The sequence below is a fragment of the Zalophus californianus genome, chromosome 2 (assembly GCF_009762305.2).
Source record: "Zalophus californianus isolate mZalCal1 chromosome 2, mZalCal1.pri.v2, whole genome shotgun sequence".
Classification (NCBI taxonomy): domain Eukaryota; kingdom Metazoa; phylum Chordata; class Mammalia; order Carnivora; family Otariidae; genus Zalophus; species Zalophus californianus.
In genome coordinates, this window is record NC_045596.1 from 118,996,161 (window position 1) to 119,023,154 (window position 26,994).

At 38.0% G+C, this 26,994-nt stretch overlaps 1 protein-coding gene across 3 annotated transcripts in view; it reads right to left on the reverse strand.

Moving 5' to 3' along the window:
* Positions 1-26,994, reverse strand: part of INPP4B (inositol polyphosphate-4-phosphatase type II B) — an 808,823-nt gene that overhangs the window by 488,862 nt on the left and 292,967 nt on the right. For all 3 annotated transcript variants that reach the window (XM_027599074.1, XM_027599075.2, XM_027599073.2), the window contains one exon: positions 2,029-2,080. The gene's annotated coding sequence lies outside the window, so the exon portion shown is untranslated. The remainder of the gene's footprint in view (positions 1-2,028; positions 2,081-26,994) is intronic.

Sequence of the window (26,994 nt, forward strand, 5' to 3'; positions counted from 1 at the left end):
TTCAGGCATTAAAAATAGCAACAAAGAGTTCTTAATGTGAGAGGATGCTTGGTATGTCTGAGGGAGCAAGGAGGGCAGGGTGTCCCTAGAGAGGATGAGAGGAGGAGATGAGGTCAGAGAGTGAGCTCAAGTGCCGTAATAATGCAGTGTCTTAAGGACTATGATAGGAACATAGCCCTCATTCTGAGACGGGCAGCCAAAGAACCATTTACTTATAGGAGTGTTATGATGCAGGTGACATTTTTCAGGGGTCACTGACTACTGTGGGGAGAATATAACCCTGGGACAAGCTTAAAAGCCAGAAGACTAGTCAGACGATCTTTGCAATAACATAGGATGGAGATGATGTTGATTTAGATGAGAACTGTAATGGTGAAGGTGGTGAGAATTGTCTGGATTCTGGATATAGTTTGAAAAAAGTCAACAGATATTCTGATGGATAAAATTATGTGGGTATGAAAGAGTCATTACCAAAGGAGTCATTACCAAGAGAAGTGGTCACTCTTTAAAACAAAAAGGAAAGGAAGGGAAAGGGGAGAGGGAAGGGGAGGGGGAAGCCAAAGGGGAGAAGAAGGGAGGGGAGGAGGGGAGGAGGGGAGGGGGGAGGGGTGGGGAGGGAAGGGGAAGAGGCCTTCATACAACTTCTCAGTTGAAAGATTTTTGTATCAGAATGAATAGATTTTTCTGGAAAACTAGTTCTGTGACTTAGGGAAGTCCTTGGATATCAGTCAGAAGAATGATAAATCTTATGTAAACAAAAAGGGCTTATCTACCATCAAAAACTTGAAAGAAAAAGATTTGAAATGGTGTTAGGCGAATCAACCACATGGAGCTGCTTGATCACATTTGTACAGTCTATGGAAATAATTTCTCTTTTATGAGTCCCAGTTGATGATGTAGCTTTCAACATTATTACATCATGATTTACTATGACCTAATCCACACCTGAGTAAAATGGCACTGTCCTTCTCTGAACGGAATACAATTTCTCTTGAAGAGATTTTTTAACAAGCCTGTATGAAGGTCACATTTGCTGTCAATTGCACAGTCTCAGCCTAAGGGGAAAGGCCATGCCAAATAAAGCAAGACACTAGTCAGAGGTGGACTGTTCTTCCACAAAGGAGACAGAATTTGCTAGTGCCATCTACAAAGGCCAGTTCTCCCTTTCTTTGTAAAATACTGATATTAATGCATTGATTAAGCTGGATAGAACTAATAAGCATATATGTAATTCATCCATTTTTAATGCATGAGAACATTTTAAATAAATGATGTTTTGTTTTAATCTACTTTCGTTTCAACAGCCAGACATTGAATCCTGAGTCAGGCTGCACTGAGAACAGACCTCAGAAAATTGTGTTATAGATATCTCATTTTTATTTTCAGTTCATCACCAAGGTCCTTTTATTTTCTGATTATCATTAGGATATATCCACTTGTCCCTCTTACCACCATCACCATCCTGACACAAGCTAGAGTCATCTGGGGCCCAGGAGTAACAAGATCCCCCCAGCGGACCTCCGCATGGGTCTTGCCCAGCTCCAAACCTTCTTCGCAGAGCAATTGGAATGATGCTCTTCAAAACTCAAACTACGTATTATTCTTCAGCTTAAAAACTTTCAAAGGCCTCCTAGTTCACAGGTTAATGAAAAACCCCTGGAGACCTGCACATGACTGTAACTGGCCTCTCCATCCTCCTCAGCAGGAGGCCCTGCTTCCCTTACTGCTCTTGGTGCTGCCCTTCTCAGGACTCGCCCTGCTTCCCACCATTCCAGCGTCTTTGCACAGGCTGTGCCCCTTGCCAGGACACAATTTATACCCACCTGCTCCTAGTTCATCTCGCTTTCAGATCTCTAACCACCCTGCTTTTTTTCAGAGAACATTTCCCCAACCATGCCACTCTACCCCAACTAGATGAGATCTCCCTGTTACACGCTCCAATCACCCCACGTTCCTCTAGCTCACAGAACTTAGGAAGGTAGCAACTTTAAACTGTGCAATTATTTGATTAATGGTTGTCTCCCTTACCAGACAGCAAGCTTCGAGAAGGAGGGACCCAGGTCAGTTAAAGCTCAGCAGCCTGCCACAGAGTAAGATAGACACTCAGTAACTATTCGGGTGATTAACATAACATAATAATAAAAAAAGAAGAAAAACAAATGCATATATAAATTATTCACAAAGGAAACATTTAATAAAAGAAGAGCAAGAATGCAATATATCAAAATACTTGAGTAAAAGTGAAACATGTATTTAGAATCTAGAAATTTAAATAATCAACTATAATTGTGAAATGGATAATTGCATGAAAAGAGGCTTAGTAAATGCAGATCTTTTGATTTTGTTCAAAGGCCATTCATCTGTTCACCCGCTGCCTTGTGGGCCTGCAGAAAACCTTACAATTTTTTTTGCTGTATGTTAACAGCCATAAACCATAATGGTAAGTATTAGGATTTTTTTTATATTAGTGCTAAGAAGGAGATTCAGATGCCACTAATTAATGCACTTAGAAAGCAAATGAAACACGTCAGAAACAGAGCCTCGAGAAATAAGTGAATCAGAGAATCATTTCAGGGCACGGTGCCCAAAATTATAGGTCTAAAAAGTGACTAGGCCATTCACCCTTTTATCTCTGGAGGGCAATGTTCAAAATGTATTGCAAATATATCACCAGTCTTACAATCTGAATGAGTTCAATTTCAGTTGCATGAATACATACACAAGACAAATGTTCTCACTGCTCTGCAGCAATCATAAAGCTTCTCTTAAAAGACAGTCTGCTTTCCAATCAGTGTAAGACAAATTTGTGCATCCTTCTAGGAGGACTGTACAGTGGCTCTTTGATCTTTATTTAGCTTAAAGATTCCAAAACAATAAGCTCTCAAACATTCGTCTTGATATTTAACAAATAGAAACCAATGTTGCCCTGGATTCTAAAATGTACAAAAATACTTCTAAAAATCAAATAATAAAAATAATGCCGAGTTTTATAGTTCAAGTTGGCCCAACATCTCCCTATGAACATAGTAAGAATTGTTGTTGACATTTTTAAGGAGTAAATCTGTTGTTTTTTTTTTTTTTAAGAGAGAGTGAGTTCACAAGTTGGGGTGAGCAGAGGTGATGGGTAAAGGGAGAGAGACATAATCTTAAGCAGATTCCATGGACACAGGGCTTGATCTCACAACCCTGAGATCATGACCTGAGCCAAAATCAAGAATCAGATGCTTAACCCACTGAGCCATCCACGTACCCCAGGAGTAAATCCATTCTTTCTTAATCACTTATCTCAATTCCCATATTATACTTTTTATTTATTTTTTATTTTTTAAATTTTATTATGTTATGTTAATCACCATACATTACATCATTAGTTTGTGATGCAGTGTTCCATGATTCACTGTTTGCATGTAACACCCAGTGCTCCATTCACTATGTGCCCACTTTAATACCCATCACCAGGCTAATCCATCCGCCAACCCCCTCCCCTCTAGAACTCTCAGTAAAGAGACTAGACTTAGAAAAAAAGTTTTATTTGAGAAACAAAGTGAGGTGAAGCAGAGCAAAATTGTAATAAAAATTTAATTAGCATTAGCTCATTAGCATAATACTTAAACAAATGGAATAATATGTTTATAAGAAGCTGCAAGAATATGACCTGCCTTTAAAAGTTGTAGAGACAACTCATGAACATCCAAACCCCACATCTGCCTCTTTGAACACATAGAACCAGGGCTAGTGTCGTAGTCACCAGTGTCATCACACCCTTTCTGTGCACACAGTAGGATTGCATTTATTAGGATAGCATAGTCATGAACTTGCTCTGGCCAATGAAATATTAGAAGTTGGGGTGCCTGGGTGGCTCAGTCGTTAAGCGTCTACCTTCAGCTCAGGTCATGATTCCTGGGATCCAGCCCCATATCGGGCTCCCTGCTCCGCGGGAAGCCTGCTTCTCCCTCTCCCACTCCCCCTGCTTGTGTTCCCTCTCTGGCTATCTCTCTCTGTCAAATAAATTAAATCTTTAAAAAAAAAAGTTAGAAGTTATGGGTGTCACCTTTGAGTAGATGCTTTGATAGCTAGTGCACAATTTGCAAGGTTTCTTTGCCACTGCCACTGACTGACTTTGCTGCAGATGGTAGAAACTCCTTCATCTTGGTCTCCAATTGTAAAGATTTTGATTAGCACCCTAGCCAATCCACTGTAGACATGTATCTTGAGTGAGAAATATGCGTTTGTTCTTCTAAGCCTTTAAAAATTGAATTTGTTTATTTCTCTACAATAACATAGCCCATCCTGAGTGATCCACACTTACAAAGTCAAGTCATCAAAAATAATTTCAAAATTTTGTATTATGCGTATATATGTTTATGTATAATCCACATTTACTTATATTTATATATGGGCATCACAGAATAAAAGGGATCCAAGTATGCAAAAATTATAGAATGTCATCAGGTTTCAATTTATTAAAATTCCTCACCTCTACATCTTTTTCAATTTTCTGTTAAACTTTTTTTTTTAAAGGATTTTATTTGACAGGGATAGAGAGAGGGAGAGCACAAGCACAGTGAGCAGCAGGCAGAGGGAGAGGGAGAAGCAGGCTCCCCACTGAGCAGGGAGCCTGACGCAGGGCTGGATCCTAGGACCGTGGGACCACGACCTGAGCCAAAGGCAGTCGCTTAACTGACTGAGCCACCCGGGCACCCCTCTGTTAAACTTTTTAACCTGAGAGAAGAAAACTATATATGTTTCTATAATTATCTAATAGTAAGTACATTTGTTGTACTCTTTTTCACAGGTACAGCACCATTTACTTGTTACTGAAAATAATACCATTTGTTGTTAAAATACATTGCCTGGGAAGTAAGGGTTCATTCTCTAGTGTCTCCCAGTGTAATGCTTATATTAAAATATCTAAAACAACTTTGATTTTCATGCATTATCAAAAGGAGTACATATCATCTTGAGGGATTGTACAAATGACTGCACAATTTGTTTAGCAATGCCAAACGTGAGAAATGTCATGAGTCAGTTGATGATTCAACAAAAGTCCTTGAGCACCTAGAAACACATCTTTTGTCTGCTGCTACCGTTCCTTGAGTTAAGTAATGACTCAGAGACAGAGAGAAGCTGAAGGAGAGTTTAGTTCATCCACCTACACAGGGACAGGTAAATCTAGTTTTCTCGCTTCCAGATAAATGTCAACAATTTTTATGTCATTTAAACAAAAACAAATTTCCAAGCAGGCACTCCCTTCACTTCAGGCAATCTCCTATTTCTGCCCTCATGGCAGATCTGTAGACTCTTCATAGGAAGGTCTGTACATAAATGAGAGTACGCTATGTGACAGGAGAGCAAAAGTGAGCAGTTTCTTTGCCATGGCTGCTATTCTTCATTTACGAAGTAGAAATGCAAGGAAAGTAATCAAGCTATAGCAGTTGTCTCATCTGTAATACAGGGCTAATCACATAAGTTACTTCAAGGGATTGTGAGGTTAAAATGAACTAATCCATACAGACTGCCTGATGCCTAGTGGTTCCATAAATTATAATTGTTATTATGGTAATAATAATAATAATTTGCAAGGACATTATTGCTATCTAAATCAATAAATTATATGTGTGTAGACATTTTCTAAGTTCATTTCCATCATCCTTTTTTTTTCCCAACGCATACTTTTCCATGGAAATTTCACTCAGTCTCCAGGCTTCCATTATCAATTCTAAAAAAAGATCCTATGCCTACATACTCGACCCTGATTTCCAAACTGGTATTTCCAATTCCCTCTAGAAAATTTTCAACTGGATGTCCCATCATTTCTCCAAACTCCTTTTGTCTACATCATGGGTCATATCCCCAATCCCGGGCTGGCCTTAGACTTGGGTGAGGATGGCCCTTATCTTAGGACCTGACTTAGAGGGGTTTTCTCCTAGCCTTCTCTGACTGCATTCCTCTCCACAGAGCAGAACTTTGCAGGACCAAGAGGTGTCATCACTACACAGATCTTCCTCGACCTTCCATGGAATTATGTTCTGATAAACCCATCATAAATTGAAAATACCCTAAGTCAAAAATGCATATAATACACTTAACCTAATGAACATTATAGCTTAGTTAGCCTACTCTAAATGTTCTCAGAGCACTTACATTACCCTACAGTTGGGCAAAATCATCTATCATGAAGGCTATTTTATAATAAGGCATTGAATACTTCATGTAACTTGTTGAACACTGTAATAACAGTGAAAAACAGAAGGGTTATATGGCTAAAGAAAGGTTGTTAAGTGTATCAGCGGTTTACACTTGTAAGCGTGCATGGCTGACTGGGAGCGGCGGTTCACTGTTGCTGCCCAGTATCACAAGAGAGTACCATACTGTATATCACTAGTCCAGGAAAAAATCAAAATTCAAAACTCAAAGTATGATGTTTACTGACTGTGAGTCACCTTTGTACCATCACAAAGTTGAAAGTGGAACCCTCATAAGTTGGGGACCATCTGTATAGTTATATCATAATTTCCTTATTTTTTCAAAAGCAAGTAAAACCATTGACAGATTACTAGTCTAAAAGTAAGTTTCCCAATTATCTGTATAAGAATTAAACATTCAATACTCGGTCCATGACAGCTAACAAAGTCTTATATTTAATATTTCTATAAACAATGCTGGCTGATTTGCTAACTCTCTTTTCTGTCTGTGCTTTGATAATTAGCTCTCCTTCTCTCCATTTTCCACTTCAGAAAACATTTCTGACTTTAACTTCTCAACATTGGAACTGAACAATTTCTAAGCAGGGAAAAGATAAATGACCATTAATTGAACTGAGAATTAACCACCTGAAAATCAACAAAAGACTGAGTCATCATCATTTCCTGTCTTTCTACAATTTTAGATTTTATGTTCCTCTTAGTAGAAATTGTTATCTTCTGAAATCAAAAGACATGGTAGCTGTGCATAGAGTAGTGTGCCTTGGCCTCTCCAGAATTGAGGATGCCTCTTCCTGCACTTCTCAGCATCTGGAAAGCTGGAACCTTCCCTCCTGTTATCAATGAACTTGACTCCACGCAGGCAAAATAACCAAGGAAGGAGGAGCAGATGTTGATTTTCTTTTCTGCCTCTGGCAAAGGATCTGCCAGGCCTATTGGGCAGGTCACTTAAACTTTTCTAGACTTCACTTGCCTCATCTCTCAAATGCATAGCCCTCTCACATCTGAAACTCTGCTCCTATCACTTTGCGGGAACTTTAAACACACTACAAATGACACTTTTAGGAGAAAAATGTCCAATATGCTTTTCCTCATTTGCATGTGTGTTATGATTCATGAGACCACTTGATTTGGGTAAACATAATGAAAGACAAAAACAAAACAGCAGCTAACCAAGTAAACTCATTTAAATGATGAAATGAAACCTTTGGAAACATTGATCCATTGTTATAAGATAAGCTCTAATCAAGGAAGGAGATACACGTGGCATACCAGGCCTTGGTGTTTTCTAATTATCTTCTGTAAAAGTCTACCTTTCAGCTGATAAGTGTGCAGTTTCCGGAATACCTCATGTTCTTCCTCACCTACAACTTTCCAAATTTTTTTTTCTTCAGAGTTGCCTCATTTGTCTAGAAAATCCCTATACCCACTTGAAGATGCAGTTCCCCTCCTTCAAAGAGCCTGCCCTCATCACTCCCAGGGAGGATTAACTGGTCATATGTTTGTCCATCCTGCTAGACTGTAAGAATCTCTTTATTTCCAAACCTAACACAGAATTGGGCATACAGATGGAACTTAATGCAATTTAATAAATAATATATAATTTCTCTTAGTGAAAATATTTTTTAAAACTTCTGTTATTGATTTTTCTTATAGTTTGACATTTAAGTGCTATTCCATGGAATTTCTAAAGGTTAACTTTTTATCTTCCTTATGCTCCTGTCTGTTATTAGGATCTTAAAACTGTGCTGCTGCCACAAAAAGTACACAGCCAAGCATTACTTCTATCTCATGTATTTGAAATGAGCTGTAGTCTTACCTAATGTGTTTTTTGTGTTGGCCCAAGTCTCCAGTATGATGTTTAGCCACACCTGATGCTTTGCACAAAACTTGCATTTTCCCTTCAATGTTCTGTTGATGTTAAAAACCAAATTGTGGTACTGTGAAACTGATGTTTATAGTGTATACTCTTATGGTTCATGGTAGTCAGTAATTAACATCTATAAGATACATTTTATAGAACAAGTTGGAGGTACTGGAAAAAATTTACAGTCTAGAGAATATACTGTGTTTTTCTTAAGTGATAAATTTTGGAAATATTACTTTAGTTTGATAAATACTATCGTGTTGTGAACGTCAATAACCTTCATCAACTGCCTAAAGATAGATTTTTATTGAAACCGAATATATTGCTCCAATGTACAATTTAAGGTAAAAGTCACAAGCCACTTCCTCGATGCTGAAATAAATCTTTAAAAATATCCAATTCAAAAATGGGCAGAGGACCTGAATAGACATTTTTTCCAAAAAAGACATACAGATGGCCAACAGACACATGCTCAACATCCCTAGCCATCAGGAAAATGTAAATCAAAAGCACAATGAGATATTACCTTACACCAGTCAGAATGGCTAAAATCAAAAAGACAAGAAATGAATGTTGGCAAGGATGTGGAGAAAAAGAAACCGTTGTATGTTGTTGGTGAGAATATAAGTTTGGTACAGCCACTGTGGAAAACAGTATGGAGGTTCCTTAAAAAATTAAAAATAGCATTAAGGAGCCCGTGATGTGATGAACACTGGGTGTTATATGCAACTGATGAATTATTGAACACTACATCTGAAACCAATGATGTACTACTATATGTTGGCAAATTGAGTTTAAATTTAAAAAAAAACATTAAAAAAGAGAAAAGTAAGAAAAAAATAAAAAATATATAAATACCATACAATCCAAAAATTCTAGCACTGGGTATTTACCCAAGGAAAATGAAAACACTAATTCAAATATATGCACCCCTGTGTTTATTGTAGCATTATTTACAATAGCCAAGATATGGAAGCAACCTAAGTGTTCACTGATAAACAAATGGATAGGGAAAATGTGACATAGATACAGATTTAGATATAGATAATGGAATATTATTCAGCCATAAGAAAGGATGAGATCTTGCCATTTGCAGCAACATGGATGGACCTAGATGGTATTATGCTAAGTGAAATAAGTCAGACTGAAAAGGGCAAATACCACAGGATTTCACTTATATGTGGAATCTAAAAAAATAAAACAAATAAACAAACAAAAAGCAGAATCAGACCTATAAATACAGAGAACAAACTGTGGTTGTTAGAGGGGAGGAGGGGAGGGGGATGGGCAAAATGGGTGAAGGGAGTGAGAGATACAGGTTTCCATTATGGAATGAATAAGTCAGGAGAATAAAAGGCACAGCACAGGGAATGCAGTCAATGATCAATGATATTATAATAGTATTGTATAATGACAGATGGTAGCTACACTTGTGGTGAGCATAGCATAATGTATAGAGAAGTTGAATCACTATATTGTACACCTGAAACTAATGTAACATTGTGCGTCAGATATACTCAAATTAAAAAAAAAAAAATTAAATACCCTGTTGGAATTCTGCTATTGCCCCCTGCATTTGGTTAGGCTGAACTCTGGAGAGAGAAGGGAGAGGAAATGAAATAGTACATGTCTCCCACACATGCTGCAGTCACCTTGGACTTCAGCATGTGTAACCAGCTACCAGAACACCTCCATCTGAGGTTTGAATGGGACTGATCTGGGGGGAGTGTTATAGAAATTTGGCCCTCTCTTAATGTGACTTCCCATTCCTGCTTCCCATTTTCCATCTGAAACTACTCCAGTCAATCCCAAATAATTTTCAGAGTTTACTAGACATATGTTTCAGGAAACAGGAGATAATATGGTAATTGTGCTTAATTAACAGGACAATAGCTGTGATTCATAAGTAGCAAGGGAACACTTTCAAACTAAGCAATGTGTATATATTCAAACTGAAAGCTGCTGAGCCCTGGATGATCAGCAGACACAGATTTCCAGAGATGGGAATGGGGAGTGAGAGAAATAGGGCCTAGGTCGAGTGTGAGAGTGGGCAGAGAAGTTTCTTAAAGAGAAGTCAAGGTATGTAACTTTGATGGAGGCTGAGTACATATGTCTAAGATGCTGCCTGAATGAACAAAACAGAAGAAAAACCAGTTCTCAGCAGAGGTTACACACACACACACCCCTACATATGTATATATGGAGACAGAAACAGAGATAGAGACAGAGGGAAGGAAAATGAAAAGTATCTTACCACATGAACTCCAGAAATATTTAATAATTACTCCAAAATTTACCTAGAATTTTTCAAATCTTGTTTTCAAAGGCAATGCAATAAAAAACTGAAGTAAGCTAGAGTACAGGATATATAAATTCTTATTTCAAGAAAATTATCATTCCCAATCTTTTTTTTTTTTTTTTTTGAAAATTTTCTGTACCTTAAAAAATAACAACAAACACCCCACCTAAACTTTAAGGATTCTGGGAAATGATCATCATGAATGACCTTTATAGGACAAACACCAAAAAAGCACAGCTTTGCTTTGATTGTTAATCATCCACCTAAATCCTTATGTAAGCAGCTTCCCATACTCCTTCTTTGTAAGCATTATTTTTTTTAAATATGGAACACATTCAACACCGACTGCTAAATTGGTTAAATCCACATGGCAAGAAGGGCAGCCAACAATCTGGAATGTGTTAAAAATGGTAATACATTAAAAATAATTTCTTGCAAACTCAGTGACAGGGCAGAAACTTATAAAAATAATGTCGACATTCTAATTATACTCTAGTAAATTCATCAGGACTATATGTATGTGAGTATATATACATATTTAAAAACAGATATACTAGGAACTTACATAACCATGAAGCTAAATACTTGAGCTATAATCTTTCAAGCAAACTCACATTTATTTTGCCTAAATATTTGTAACACTGGGTATCATAAGTCTTTGAGATATCATGAAAAGATGCCTTGAATGAATATGCCAATCGCAGAAAATATGACTCATGCTAAGTATTGCCTTAAAGAATCTGAAGGATTCACTTGCTGTGAACACCAAGAAGCATATAAATCGCACCTTGGCAAAAAAGCTACTTCGAAATTCTAATTAATTTCAAGATGAGAAGTATCTTCACATGTCCATATTGAAGGCATGGGCATGAAGGTTAAGGGAGGTAAAAATACTTTCACCAGAATTGTTTTAATAAAATAATTTCTCTATTGAAATAAGACTTCCTTTAACTTAGATGCTGCAAGAAGACTTTTATAGTTATGAACCACACATTTTTTTTTTAACCAATGGACACAAAAAGAGATTCAGTTAAAAAAAAAGAAGAAGAAAAAGAGACAACGCTGAAGTATGAAATTATATGAGCTTGATCCTGGCTCTGTTTGGGCCTCTTTTTCTGTACAGGCATACCTCATTTTATAGCACTTTGCAGATACTGCGTTTTTTTACAAATTGAAGGTTTGTGGCAACCCTGCCTCAAGCAAGTCTATTGGCCCCGTTTTTCCAATAGCATTTGTTCCCTTTGTGTCTGTTGTCACATTCTGGTAACTAACCCAATATTTCAAACGTTTTCATTATAGTTATATTTGTTATGGTGATCTGTGATCAGTGGTCTTTGATGTTACTATTGCAATCGTTTTAAGGTGCTGCAAACTGCAGCCATATGAGACAGCAAAAAACTGGTAAGTATTGTGTGTGTTCTGACTGCTCCATTGACTAGCCATTTCCCATCTTTCTCTCTTTCTTTGGGCCTCTCTATTCCCTAAGACACAACAATATTAAAATTAGTTCAGTTAATAACTTGCAATGGTCTCTAAGTGTTCAAGTGAAAGGAAGAGTCCCATATCTCTCACTTTAAATGAACAGCTAGAAATGATTAAGCTTAGTGAGGAAGGCATGTTGAAAGCCAAGACAGGCTGAAAGCTTGGACCCTTGCACCAGTTAGCTAAGTTGTAAAGTTGTAAATGCAAATGAAGTTATTGGAGGAAATTAAAAATGCTACGTCTGTGAACCCATGGAAAACAAGAAAGTGAAATGGGGGGGCGCCTGGGTAGCTCAACTTAGACTCAGGTCATGATCCCAGGGTCTTGGGATCAAGCCTCACATCAGCTGGGAGACTGCTTCTCTCTCTCTCTCTCTGCCACTCCCTCTGCTTGTGCTCTCTCTCTCTCAAACAAATAAATAAAATCTTTAAAAACAAAACAAAGCAAAAAGTGAAATGGACTTATTGCTGATATGGAAAAAGTCCGAGTGGTCTGGATAGAAGATCAAACCAGCCACACCATTCCCTTAAGCCAAAGCCTAATCCAGAGCAAGGCCGTAATTCTCTTCAATTATATGAAGGCTGAGTGTGGTGGGGAAGCTGCAGAAGAAAAGTTGGAAGCTGGCAGAGGGTGGGTCATGAAGTTTGAGGAAAGAAGCCATCTCCGGAATATCAAAGTGCAGGATGGAGGAAGCAGCAAGTGCTGATGTGGAAGCTGCACCATTTTATCCAGAGGATCCAGCTAAGACAATTCATGAAAGTGGCTACACTAAATAACAGATTTTCAATGTAGATGAAACTGTCTTATACTAGAAGAAGATGTCATCGAAGACTTTCACAGCTTGAGAGGAGATGTCAATCCCTAGCTTCAAAGCTTCAAAGAACAGGCTGACTCTCTTAGGGGCTAATGTAGGTAATGTCTTTCAAGTAAAGCCAATGCTCATCTACCATTCAAAAAATCCTAGGGCCCTTCAGAATTATGCTAAATCTACTCTGTCTGTCCTCTATAAATGGGATAGCAAAGCCTGGATGACAGCACATCTATTTACAACATGGCTTCCTGAATACTGTAAGCCCACTATTGAGACCAACTGCTCAGGAAAAAAAGATTACTTTCAAAGATTACTGCTCATTGTACAATATACCTAGCCACCCAAAAGCTCTGATGGAAATGTACAATGAGATTAATGTTTTCATGCCTGCTAACACAACATCTATTCTGCAGCCCACGGATCAAGGAATCATTTCAACTTTCAAGTCTTACATTTAAGAAATACATTTCTCATGAAGCTATAGCTGCCATAAATAGTGATTCCTCTGACCTTGGAAAAGTCAATTGAAAAACTTCCAGAAAGGAGTCATCATTCCAGATTCCATTAAGAACACTAATGATTCATGGGAAGAGGTCAAAATATCAACATTATAGAATTTTGGAAGAAGTTGATTCCAGCCCTAATGGATGACTTTGAGGAGCTCAAGACTTCAGGAGAGGATGTAACTGCAGATGTGGTGGAAATAGCAAGAGAACTAGAATTAGAAGGAGCCTGAAGATGGGACTGAATTGCTGCCATCTTATATAAAACTTTAACAGATGAGGAGTTGCTTCTTATGGATGAGCAAAGAAAGTGCTTTCTTGAGATAGAATCTACTCCTGGTGAAGATGCTGCAAAGAATGTTGCAATGACAACAAAGGATTTAGAATAGTCCATAAACTTAGTTGATATAGCAGCATCAGGGTTTGAGAGGACTGACTCCAAGTTTGAAAGAAATTCTACTGTGGGTAATGCTTATCAAACAACATAATAAAAAATTTAAAAAAATAAAAATAACATTCAGGAAAAACAAATAAACAAACAAAAAACAGCATCATATACTACAGAAAAATCTACCATGAAAGGAAGAGCCAATCAATGTGCAAACTTCATTTTAAGAAATTGTCACAGCTACCCCAACTTCAGCAACCCCCACCCTAATCAGTCAGCAGCCATTAGCATTGAGGCAAGACTCTCCACCAGCAAAAAACATTACAACTTTCTGAAAGCTCAGATAACAGTTAGCATTTTTTACCCTAATTTTTAATTAAGTTATGTACATGTTTTAGACATAATACTATTGTACATTTAATAGACTACAGTGTAGTGCATATATAACTTTTATATGCACATGGAAACAAAAAAAATCATTTGACTCACTTTATTACAATATTTGCTTTATTGCAGTGGTTTGGAACAGCACCCGCAATGTGTCCAAGACATGCCTATACGTGGGGAAAAAAAACAGTTACAACACCTCCCGCCAACTCTTTCTCTCTCTCTCTCTCTCTCTCTCTCTCACACACACACACACACACACAGACACACACACACACATACACATCACCCTGAGGAGACATTCATTTGTTCATCATGGCTCTAAGATAGCAGATGTGGACCAGAGCTCTTCCTTCTTTCACAAACCAGAAAGTTTGGATTATCTCCGGGTTGAGGAACAAGACCTGCTTCAGGCTGCACACACGCCTGCTAGATGTTGGCTATACTTGTCACCCAGATACCTGAGTGTCTGGGGAAGTTATAAAACAGCTGGACGACATTTATTGTGCATACCCACATGACGATTTAACTACAACAAAAAAGCTTTCCCAACTGAAGCAGAACATGTTTCAAAGTATATTTGAATCAGGGATGTGACCAGACAGAATGCTATTGCCTTTAAAGATTTATCTGTATTAAGTCAACCAATCTGTCAATGAGGTCAGTTGTAACAGCTGATCAACTCAATGGAAGTCACAGTAGTTGAGCTCAAGTTGAGCTTGACCAGCCAGTTCAGTCAAAATATTTGATCAATAGTCTGGTAAAGAACACGATTTAAATTACTGCTGCCTCCTTCCCCTTGCCTTAATTTATTTTTTCTCACTCACACTGTGTCTTGCTGATGTGAGAACAAAGTCTTCATTACTTAATACAGACCAGTGAGTCTCAAAGCTTCTTCCTTGATTCTCCCTGCAAGGTTGCCTGGGAGGGCCTGGTAAGTCAGAGACTGGCCAGATTGAATAAAATCCCACAGCATTCTCCAGATCCAATACTCAAATTTTCCTTTTGAATCTGTTCTATATTTTGTGCTTCTATTTAAGGCATTTGGCTAAAGGGATCTTTAGGGGAAGGGAGAACTGACTGGAAGAGATGGGTTTTGCATTTGTGATAAAATCAATTAGTATATTTTAGATAACTTTTATAAATACTAAATATAACATATAGAAGGAAAAACTCACTAAGCTTTTAATGAAATGAGCAATTCCAGAAAGCAAGCATTCTCTGTGAAAATAAATGTCCATTCCGGACACTGGATCTACTTCCATCCCCTTCCTATGTTCTGTTCCTCATCAGAATTGCTAAACATGGTATTGAAGGTCTGAACTTCCCAACTTCCTTACTCTGATGTTCTGGATGCAATTTGGTTTCTGCCAAGGAGCTGTCTCATCTTGAGATCAGGAGAATGCGAGGGAGACAATGACACTTAGGGGGCAGATGGGCTCCAGCAGATGTGGGTGTCAGTGGCAGTCGGGCCCCATGTTTTTCACTTGCTTGGGGGGTGTAGGAGGCTGTGACTTTGGCCGCAGTGTGGCTGAGGTAGCAGCAGTTGTTGACCTCTGGAGTCTGGAGTGGTGTAAAAGTTTTGATGCCAAAAGTCATATGTTGGCTTCCTGACTTCTACTCCTCCAATGCGTTAAAGATTTTTGTAAAGAGTTCATCGTTATATTAAACCCATTTTTGCCTGAAGTACCCAGCATTGTTTCTGTTTCCTGCACTGAACCCTAACTGATAAAATGTTGCTATTTAGGAAAAATAATGTGTACTATGTAAGCATTTCTAATGATATTGAAATTTTGTTTACAGAGTGGAGCCCTGATGCTGATATCTCTATTCTCTGGCTTTTCTCCTGTATCATCTCTTTTTATCTTGTTCCAGACACAGATCTCAGCATTGCTTTAAATTCAAAGACTTCCTGCAATCATGGCCTCCCCCAGCGTTTTTCTTGTTTGTTCTCCCTTAAGTCTTTATCAGGCCTCCTCATTCCTTCAATACCCAAACACCTTCCTAGAATGTCAGTTTTCTCTCTTCTCTACCATTCGGAATCATTCACTCTCCCAGCCTCTACCCCCAACTCAAATAAGCAAATTCATCCTAATAATCTATATAAAACAGAAGGAAATCTTTAGAACTTCGAAGGTTTTCTTGTTCTGTTTTTGTTTTGTTTTTCAGTACATGCCCAACATCTTACCCTTTGCCTCAAATACCTTGTCCAAATTTTTCTTCTAAGTAACTGTAATTCTCTTCTTAGGCAGAGTTCTGCCAAAAACAACAACAAAAAAACCTCTTATTCATTAGAGCAGAAATGAAGAACTGACTATCCAATAACTGTTCTTCTCTTTCATAGTGTAGGGTTGTTGATGGGAAGTTGTGCTCAGACCCAGGTGACATTTCCTAGTTCCCTTATGACAAGTTTTGGCCAACTGATGCAAGACAAAGTGATCTGTGATCTAAGGTGCTTATGGATCTAGTGTGTCTTCCCCACATTACCTCCCCTCCTAAAATGACCCTGAAGCCATGTGTTGAAGATAAATACATTTGAGGTTGAAGGTGACGGTACCCCTGAATGACTATGTGGAGGAGAGTTCTCACCATCTGTGCCTGCCTACTGCATTAGGCAGTGACATAAGCCAACAATAAACTTTTACTGTGTTAAGACATGAGGATTCGAGGGGTGGGGGGTCATTTGCTAAAGCACTTAGCCTTATCATAACATTTAAAACAACTTTTAATTTCAGTACCTAATTAACATGAGTACGTGCTTCCAGCCTTTACTAAACAGGCTAATCAAAATAATGTTTCTAAAATTGTTGAGAGACAGAGATTATTGAATAAGTAGCTGTGCTGAGGAAAATACTATCATTTATCAAAATAAGCCTATTTTCTTAAATAACATCTAAAGTATTTTTTTATTACCAGACGCCTCAGGTTTTGAAATAGTAATATGTTTTGTGAATCTACAATAAAGCAAATGATCTTGATATTCTTACTTCTCAGAGCAATGAATAGTATCTTTTGAATTAGAATACAGTTTGAGAAATAATGAGATTTTAGCATTAGGGTTTTCTTATCAATGGAGTTGAAGGACAGACTAAAATCATGAATTGTGCAGATCTCTATAATAGGGGAAAAAATACCTCTTTAAAAGTAATGAGCATTGGGGTGCCTGGGTGGCTCATTCAGTTAAGCGTCTGTTTCTTCGGCTCAGGTCCTGATCCCAGCGTCCTGGGATTGAGCCCCACATCGTGCTCCCTGCTCAGTGGGGAGCCTGCTTCTCCCTCTCCCACTCCCCCTGCTTGTGCTCTCTCACTCTTTCTCTCTCTCTCTGTCAAATAAATAAATAAAATCTTAAAAAAAAAGTAATGAGCATAAAAAAAAAAAGAAGTAATGAGCATAAGCATTAAAGAGCAAAGTGTAGAGCAGGTTTTCTCAACAGTGGCATTATTAATATTTTAGGCTGGGTAGTCTTTGGTTGTGGGAAGTGTCCCGTATATTAAAGTATGCTTAGCCGCAGAAATGGCTTCTACCCACTAGATACCAATGACAGCCCCCTACAAATTGTAGCAATCCAAAACCTCCTCAGGTTTTGCTGTCTCTGGGTGGAGAGCAGAATCACCCTCAGGTGTGAACCACTGTTCCAGAGGACGTTTAGCATAATTTTAAAACAAACAACAAAAAAGTTTGCATTTTTTTCACTTTGTTCTCTCTTGATAACAGTTCTTTTTTTAAAGATTTTATTTATTTATTTGAGAGAGAGAGAGCGAGAGAGAGAGAGACAGAGCACAAGCAGTGGGGGTGAGGGGAGAGAGAGAAAAGCAGACTCCCCGCTGAACAGGGAGCCTGATGTGGGGCTCGGTCTCAGGACTCTGGGATCATGACCTGAGATGAAGGCAGACGCTTAACCGACTAAGCCACCCAGGCGCCCCAACAGTTCTTGATAATACAGTTTATTCTTAATTTCAGAAAGCATTTTTAAAAGTCAACATTGATATCTTTGTCGAAATGATGATAAAATGTGAGCTGAATTTTAATAGTTAGATTGAGCTGAAATGTCTCAGTCAACCATATCTGAGTCTGTCTATAACTGGAGTTATGCAACACCTGGCCAAGCCCTGTCTAAAAACAGAACAAGAAAACCTTCAAGGTTCCAAAGATTTCCTTTTGTTTTATATAGATTATTAGGATGAGTTTGCTTATTCAAGTTGGGGGTAGATACTAATAAATATGTACTGTCTAAATCATGGGCTGTTAGTCCCATTTGATTCTCCCCAACTATGCCTGAGAATTTGATTTGTTTCAGTGGGGCAGGTTTTAGAGGAGTGCTGAAAATTTAGAGTTTGTGATCAAGGAGAATGATTAAGACTGAGAGGGATACAGGGGTTATAATATATTTAATAGGTTGGCTTAGAAATTTATCTTTCTCAGGGAGGAGTTGCCATGACAAAACCAAAGGAAAAGCCATAAAATGCTTTATGTGTGTTTTTTTTAATTAATGACCTAAGGATAAAAAGAGAAAAGAGTTGAGGTAAGAAGTAAGAGAAGTTTTTTTGGGGAAAAAAAAGTCCTTGACCCTGTCCACTCTTTTGCTCCAGATTTGTTGGGGAAATGGAAAAATAGAGGAGATCTGTGCCCAGCATCTTATCTGGAGTCCTTGGGGACAACAGGTACCTGGGGACACCCACACTACAGTAGCACATGCATCATCATGTGGAGGAGATCCTGAGGAATATCAGGAACATGATTGTCCAAGGTTGTCTCAACCCAAAAGCTTCCTGCAGCAAAGAATGGTGTGGGAGAAAAGCTAAATATTTCTGTGCACCATGAATTATGTAGATCTTAGGAGGGCGGAAAGGAGTGAGAGAGGGGTGGGTGGGAGACGGAGAGACAGAGAGCATGATAATGAATCTAAAAGGGGTTTGGAACATGACAACTGATACTGCAACAGAAAATGACATTGACCATATGGTCCTCACCTGGCAGAAAAATAATCAGGAGATGCCATAATAAAGATTATGACCTAGGGCCAGATGATTTTGTACATAGTCAGGTCAAAGGCTAAATGAGAAACAAGTCCGCCTGTCCCCCACTCTTTATTCCAGAAAAGGACATAAGCCCTCCAGGACTAAAGTGTCACCTAGAGTGGAGAAGTAGGAATGATTCTGAATGGACTGAGGTCTAACTAACATAGAGTTTATGGGGAAAAAGCCTCTATACTGTTTGCTGCCATAGGGCAGAATTGGGGCTTGAAATAGACAAGTATATAAAATCACATTGTTGTGCCCTTAAATTTTCATCCTGTAAAATTTAGACCCTTCACTTGAAAGCAATGAGAGTTCTACCCTTGATTTTCAATTGATCCTTTGCACTTATATCCATTCAGTAGCTGAGAGCAGAATTCTGGGTAAGCCTGGGCATACTCAGTTGATTTCAACCTTTTCTAGAATATACCCAGGTATATCCTTAAATATTAAAGTAACTTACAGCCTAGCATATATGCCAGGCAACCAAGAGAAATTATCACTAATAGAGCTGTAAAAATTTTTACCACATTTTCTTTTCAGCATTTCAGCTTTGGGTTCCTTACTGTCTTTTACCTCTTAACTCCAAATCACTTTTTTTAGGAATATATAACTTTTTCACAGAGTTCCCCTGTCTCTTAGTATTACCAGAGAGACTGTAATTATTATTTTAATACACGAGAGATGGAATAAAAAGAATTCCACAACCATTTTGTTAGTTCAGGATCAGAAAACAAAACAAAACAAAACAAAAACACTACATGATCACATCATCTTTTGTCCTGAATGTCTTAGGCAGAGTTGGAAGCAGAGACCCTGAAAAATGAAAAACAGACCAAAAAAATCACAAGATTCCTTTCATTTACTGAGCCCAGCCTATTTAATTTTCAAAGAATGAGGTCAAATTTGTGTGAAAAGAAGGGACATGTTTTGTTATCCAGACTCAATGAAGCCTTGGTGTGGAGACTTGATGGGGTGGTATGAAGAAGAACAATGTCTCTCAGTGGCTAGAGTATCACAGGTATGAAAATTCTGGTTTTGTTTGTTTGTTTGTTTTAAGTATAGTTGACACACAATGTTACATTAGTTTCAGGTGTACAACATAGTGATTCAACAACTCTATACCTTATGCTGTGCTCATCACAAGTGTAGCTGCCATCTGTCACCATACAACGCTATTATAGTATCATTGATTATGTCCCCTATGCTATGCCTTTTACTCCCATAAATTACTCATTCCATAACTGGATTTTGAAATAGACTTGAGAAACCCAGCAATTGTGCTTCTCGACTTTCTATTTCCCGGACAGAGCTCCTGTTGCTTTGTGTGCATTTCCCCAGTTGTCCTAGAGTTCAACAGCAACCTGGGCATAGAAATACCCTTCTGTCACTTGGGTGAAGGTTGAGACAGGCTTTGTGTCTACAGGAAGTTTTGCTTTATAATAAAAGTAATATGTGTTGAATATCTTTGTTTTTCTAGGAATGATGCTTTATGTACATCATCTTATTTAATGTGCCTTAAGGGATGTGTTTGTGTGTGTGCGTGTGTGTATAAACAATGCATGTGAATATATCTCTCTATATTTTTTGAAGGAGAAAATTGAGGTTCAATAATTTGACAAAGATCAATAACACAACTGATAATTAAAGAAGCCCAATTCAGAATACGGCCGGGTATTTTGGCCATAAAACCAGTATTTTTCCACTACCCTTTTTCAACTTCTTTCTGTATTTTATTTAAATTAAGAAGGATGATTTACCACTAGATTGGACAATAAGACAGGTGGTCATATTGTTTGGGATGCTAATAATCTACAACCTATGGGGCTCCTGATAGAGACTTCCTAAAGCCAGCATCTCTTTAGGCCAAGAGCAATAACAACAATAACTAATTTGGTAACCTAACACTTGTATTAATATAATATAATTATATAATTAATATAATAGATAATATGTATAGAGCATTCAGTACATGCTGAGTATCGTGATAAATAGCTAGCTTGAATTAAATAACTCATGTAATCCCTAGAACTGCAAAACAATGATACGGATGCCAATATTACTGCCCTTCTACAAATAAGGAAACCAAAGCAGAAAGGAATCATCTCATATCTGTAAATCCAGTTTAAGACGTTGATGAAAAAGAGAAAAGAAACATTTCTCCAAAGGAGGATATTACGTAGTCCAAATGTCTGTGTGGGTTCTGGTTGGCTAACACTCCTGATTAAATACCCCAATTTACTTTGAATGGAACAGAGGTTTTTAGGCAGGAGCCTGGGTAATTCAGGGGCCAGGGTGACAGGTGTGCCCCAAGCCATACACCCCTGGAGACTAGCACAGCAGGCCTAATTCAGGATCATAAAACTACAGACATGTTTTTCTATTAATTTTATTTGTGCCAGTCATCAATGTATTGACTCACAGCTCCAAACACATCCTTCAATAACTGCTCTGAGAAAATGGAGGTGAGCTTTTTAACGTTTTTTTCTATTGTCAGTAGGGAAGATGTTAAGCTTTGTGAGTAGAGGGCACCACAGAGACTGCAGGAGAAAGGGTTTTCCTTCCTGGTTCCTGTGTGTTTGTTCAGCTGACTCCTGAAGCATGAACGGCTACTCATCCACCCAACTTCTACAGTAGGCATGGCTTCATATGCACCATGTTCCTGCAAGACATGTAGTGTCCCTAGCCTTCAGCTTCCGCAGTGTAGGTGGCTTCCCCAGTGTCCAATTTCTTCAGCACAAGTTATTTCTCCAGTACCCAGGAGCTGCACAAATGGCTGCTTTTCCAGGGTCCAGATCCTGAAGGTATGAGAGCCAACACCACTCATCACTAGTAGCTTCTCCTGACATACTTCTCAAGTGGTTTTGGAGCGCAGTGCTCTGGGGATACACCTTCCTGTAAACAGAGGGAGGATTTCCCATAATTTCCAGAGGGCCTATTTCTAGCAAGGTCTGCCAGTGAGGCACCAGAACAACTTTTCTGCCATCCTAGGCCATGGCTTTGCCCACTCCAACAAGATCTGGATGTCAGGCTTGGAGGCAGGAAGGAGCAAAGACTCCTTAAGTACTCGATTTCAGCCCCAGAGGAAATAATTGTACCTTTTATATCTACTATTCTTATTATTAGTTATGCTAATCCTCTGCTATAGTTGTTAATTCTTTTTGTTTTGAAGATTTTATTTTTTTATTTGACAGAGAGAGAGTGTGTACAAGCAGGGGAAGTGGCAGGCAGAGGGAGAAGCAGATTCCCCGCTCAGCAGGGAGCCCGATGTGGGGCTCCATCCCAGGACCCCGGGATCATGACCTGAGCCAAAGGTAGATGCTTAACCGTCTGAGCCACCCAGGTGCCCCTAGTTGTTAATTCTTTATGTTAAACTTTCTCTGTCCAAGTTGAAGTGTGGTTTCTATCTCCTGATTAGACCCTGACTGAAAGAGTAATCAAAAACTTTTTCCCTAGTATAGGAAAACATGGCATTCCTTATTAGGAATTGAATAAATCATCTCATTTTACAAATATAAAAACTATCTAACAAGAAAAACTAGCAGATGCTTTGAATCTCATCTCTGTTACAAAATTTAAATTTCTGCTAAACTTTAAATAATCTTTCTTGCCTTTACTTGATTAATACACACGAAGCAACTGCTTAAGATGGCATATGAAACTTAATTCAGGACTATGGATTTGAATAGTAAAGAGTTAAATTTTATAAAATACTTTCCTCTTCTTGGGTTACAAATTAATCTTGGCTTCCAGGGCCACAGCAATTTGATACTTGTTTCTTTTAAATAACCAATTTCATATGAAGCTCATTTCCCTCTCAAATTAGAAATACTGCAAACCAATAAAGCCATTTTACCAGATCAATAACAACTAGATTTTTTTTCTAATATACATATCTTAGTAATACTAAATAAGATGTTACATATATCAACAAAAACCCACTGAATAAATTCATCTTTTACACAGTGTAAACACCATAAATCTTCCTTGCTCAAAATGAGCATCAATTGGTTTGATCGTGTCATAAAAAAAAAAAAAGTAGATGTTCAGAGAAAGAAAAAACTGCACATTTACATCCTCAAAACAGTATCTTTCTCATTATCATAGGTGAAAAAACCTTTTGGAAATATACCTCTTGGGTCTAAAAATTACATTAATGAGAATTTGGAAGCCCATTTCTCAAGTACTGATGCATGTGCACAATTTAAAGTGCATTTTGCTTACGCTTACAAATTAAAATATAATATTCTAACATTTAAATGTATTAATCCCAACAGGAAACATTACATTATCGTTGTTCGCATTTTCAATCTTTCTATTTCAACCACTACATAAATGCTGTTTCCAATTAAGTTTAGCGGTGCACTTTGTTCTATGGTTTAACTCTGGTGTTACCATATCTCTCTTTAGCTAACTGCAAATGTGGTAAATATGAGTGCTTCTATTTTCAAGTAAATGAATTTTATGCAAACTCATTTCCACTGTCACACGATTAATTCCCCTTTAGCGTTATAATCTATTATATTTGTGGATGATAGGCAGAAAATGAAATGGAACTTTTCTTTCTGATGGAGCTAAATCCATTAGTGAAACTTCAAACTGTGTAGCTAAAAGGTCATTTTACTTCATTGTAGTATAAGTGTTCTCTTTTTTCTTAATCTTAGAATTCAATTATAGAGTCAGCATTAAAAAAAAAAAAGAAACTTCCCAATGATGCTCAGTAATATTTGTTCTACTTCATCGCAGGGCATTTTTTCATTTTTAAATCTGCAACTGGTTCCCAAAGTTTAAATTGCAATAGTTTCCATGTGGCCTTAGTTATTTTTAACTTTGAATATTGGCAGATTATATGTTGTATAAAATTACTGAAACATTTCTGAAATATTTTTAAACTGTATGTGAAAGTCCTACCTGTCCCATAAAAATATAGATTTTAAATATGATGTTACAAATGAGATGCCAAAGTGTTACAGATAATAGGTATCGAAGGAAGTGTGAACGTGTCCCCTAGGAGGAACCTGAGGAAAAGGCCCAAGGAGGCTTCAGCATGGTTATTGTGGCCCCTACTCTGTGTGAAAGTCTAAAACAAGGAAGAAGTGGATTGCTGTGAAGAAAAGTCTGTGTGGAAGTTTTCTCTGGAGAAAATTGTACCCTGCAACTAAAACCTAGTGAGGGGCTTGGCAAGGGGCCTATGTGGAGGCTGTAATGTGTGATTACCACAAGGTGTGTGTATGTGGATGGGTTGGGTGCATGTGGGAGCACCGAGAACTGACATCTGACTTCTTCCTATAAAGTCTACAGAAGGAGAAATGGAATGACTAACTGCTCTGGCAGCATAACTTGAGGGTTACTAATGTGTTGGAATCAACCTGGCTTTCAAAGTTCATCAGAACAAATTTATGGTGTTTTCTGTGGATCCAATGTGGGAACACATGGAGTACAAGCTGGCCTAGGGGTGTTATGACTTCTTCTTGAGGGGGAGAAAGAGAGGGGAAAGGGAGAATGGAAAGAGGCCACATGGAGGGGCCCACCACAAACTACAGGCAGAGTGGGTTGCTGCAGCTGGAGAGATGGAATCCTTTTCTCAAGTCTCGGGAGAAGTTGCCATTAGAGGCGGTCTTCCAAAGAACCTATGGGAGCATCCGTGGAAGAAAAAATCCGGGTAGGATAGGAGAGAACAAAGCAGATTGTGATGTTATCACTCAAGAAAGAACTATCTTCATGCCCTTACATTGCTCCTCTCCACCTTATTCTGACTCTGATAAGGTTGGAAAGCAATAGCCCCAGAGGGGGAAGGAAGGAGAGAGAAGCCAGTGGGAAGATAGAGAAAGGTGGATCAGACTTGACTCCCACAAGCAAGTAGCCCACTGAAACTGTGCCTGAGCTGGAGAAGGGGACCAAATGAAGATTGAGTGTTGACTAATACATTGGATTAGACAGCCTATTTTCTGAATCGAGACTGTATTTTGTATATAAAGTGACCTTAGGACTTGCTATTACCCAATAGTAATGAACTTGTTGGAGTTTTCCCTCCAGTAATAGAGCAAAAACTTCTACTGAATATATTTTACAGAGACATTGGAAAACAAAATCAAATGGATTTTATGGTTACATTCTGGGAGTTGTACTTTTTCAGTTATGTATATTATTTATATAAATCTATATTTTGCATCTCAGGGACCCTCATTATAGGTCTGTAGAAAAAAAAAACAAAATAATTGGTTTATGTAAATGTACCAGTATCAATGTCCAAAGTGTTATGGGTAGGCGATATTAGAATGTAACATAGCAAGGAAACAGCAACTATATTAATTAAGGACATAATGAGGTAAAGATTCAGCGTAGTTACATAAGTTTTATACTTAATGATAATAATAATAATGATAATAGCTAATATGTGCTAAGCACTTAACTTTGAGCAAAATACTATCCTGAGCACTTTATAGTTGGGACTTGTGAAATGTTCTCATCAACCCCAGGAGGTAGGTAATACTATTACGCTACTGTAAAAAGGAGGTAACTGTGGCTCAAGAAAGGTAACTGAGCAACTCACTCAAGGTCACTGAGTAAGTACTAAATGACAAAGAAGGATCCAGACCTGAAACTCTTAACCAGTCTCCCCGGGAACCAAAGAGAAACAGAAGCAAAGAAGACACTAGAAGACCCCTGCTCTGACTGAAAAGGCAAGCTCACGTGCGGACAACTACTTATCCATTCTTTAGTTCTCAGAAAGCCTCCTGTACCCTCAATTACATTCATTTTCACACAATGTTTTATCTTGCCTGTGCAAAGAACAAGAGATATTAGATCTAATAGAGATACACAAAATGGTCTGTAGTTCAAATAATTTGGGAGGTCAATTTCAGGAAAAATGACAGAGACTTTCATCTTTCAGAATCAGTTTGTTTCACTTTATCTAGAAATGTTTATTTGGTAGAATAAAATACCACCAATGGAGTCCTTTTGACCTGAGTTTTATGTCCCAAACTGAGAAACTGAGGAGCCTGAGGTGACACAGTGATAGATGTCACACAATATGCCACTTATGAGTGAGCAGAATAATAATGTCACACTGCCACAGAGATGTCCAAAAAGTCAAACTGGCTAGTGAAAATGGAAGTGCATAAAAGCTGTTCAGTAATATATTTGTAGGCTATTATTAACTAGAAATATGGGAATCCTCAAACAATGTTTTAAAGTTGTTTATATTCTTGGTCAATTTGAAGAAAAAAAAAAAAAAGGCCACACCATTCAATAGTAATGCAATTTGGACAAAACTTACACCCTGAAGGAAATAGAAGAAACAGTCCAAAGGGATGCTGAATTCCCAATACATTTAATTGTCCATCTCATAAAAGTTATACAGACTTTGTGAATAATAACATGCTACAGAAAAATATAAAGACTATATAATGCAGCTATAATCCTTGCCATGCAGACACAAGTCCTATTAATATTTTATGCTCCTTTTCAAACTTAAGCACCTATTATAAATTTCTTCATCTAGATTATTTTGGTCAACTTAATATTTTGAGCATTTGTTATTTTCAAGAGTCTTCAAAATCACACTTTTCACTATATTTCCCAACGTATAGCAATACATATGTTCTTTATTCTTGTCTTCCTGATTCCATTGCTTTTTTGTACTTTTTATACTTTTTTAACCAAGGCAATCAGTACAGTAAATAAGCTCCAAAAGCTGAGCAGTTATTTCCTGCAAATTCAGAGAGAGTACCCTGAAATCAATAATTTGTGTGCAAATAGTTATTTCTGGAGGCTCAGAAATCTTTGAGCCAGACCATTTTTAATAATAAACCTTCTGACAAAATAGTGACTATACTTTAACCCTCCCTCCAAGTTCTGGGGATCCCTCAGATATATTGAAGGATGCTTCAGTGAACCCCCAAATCCTTGCAGGATTGCCTGAGTAACATTTAAACATTAACTACTTATGAGTGGCTCCAACACTGCACCAATTTTCTGCAACCCAATTAGCAACACTTGGCAAAAGGAAAGTGACCTTCATCCTGTGAATTGCT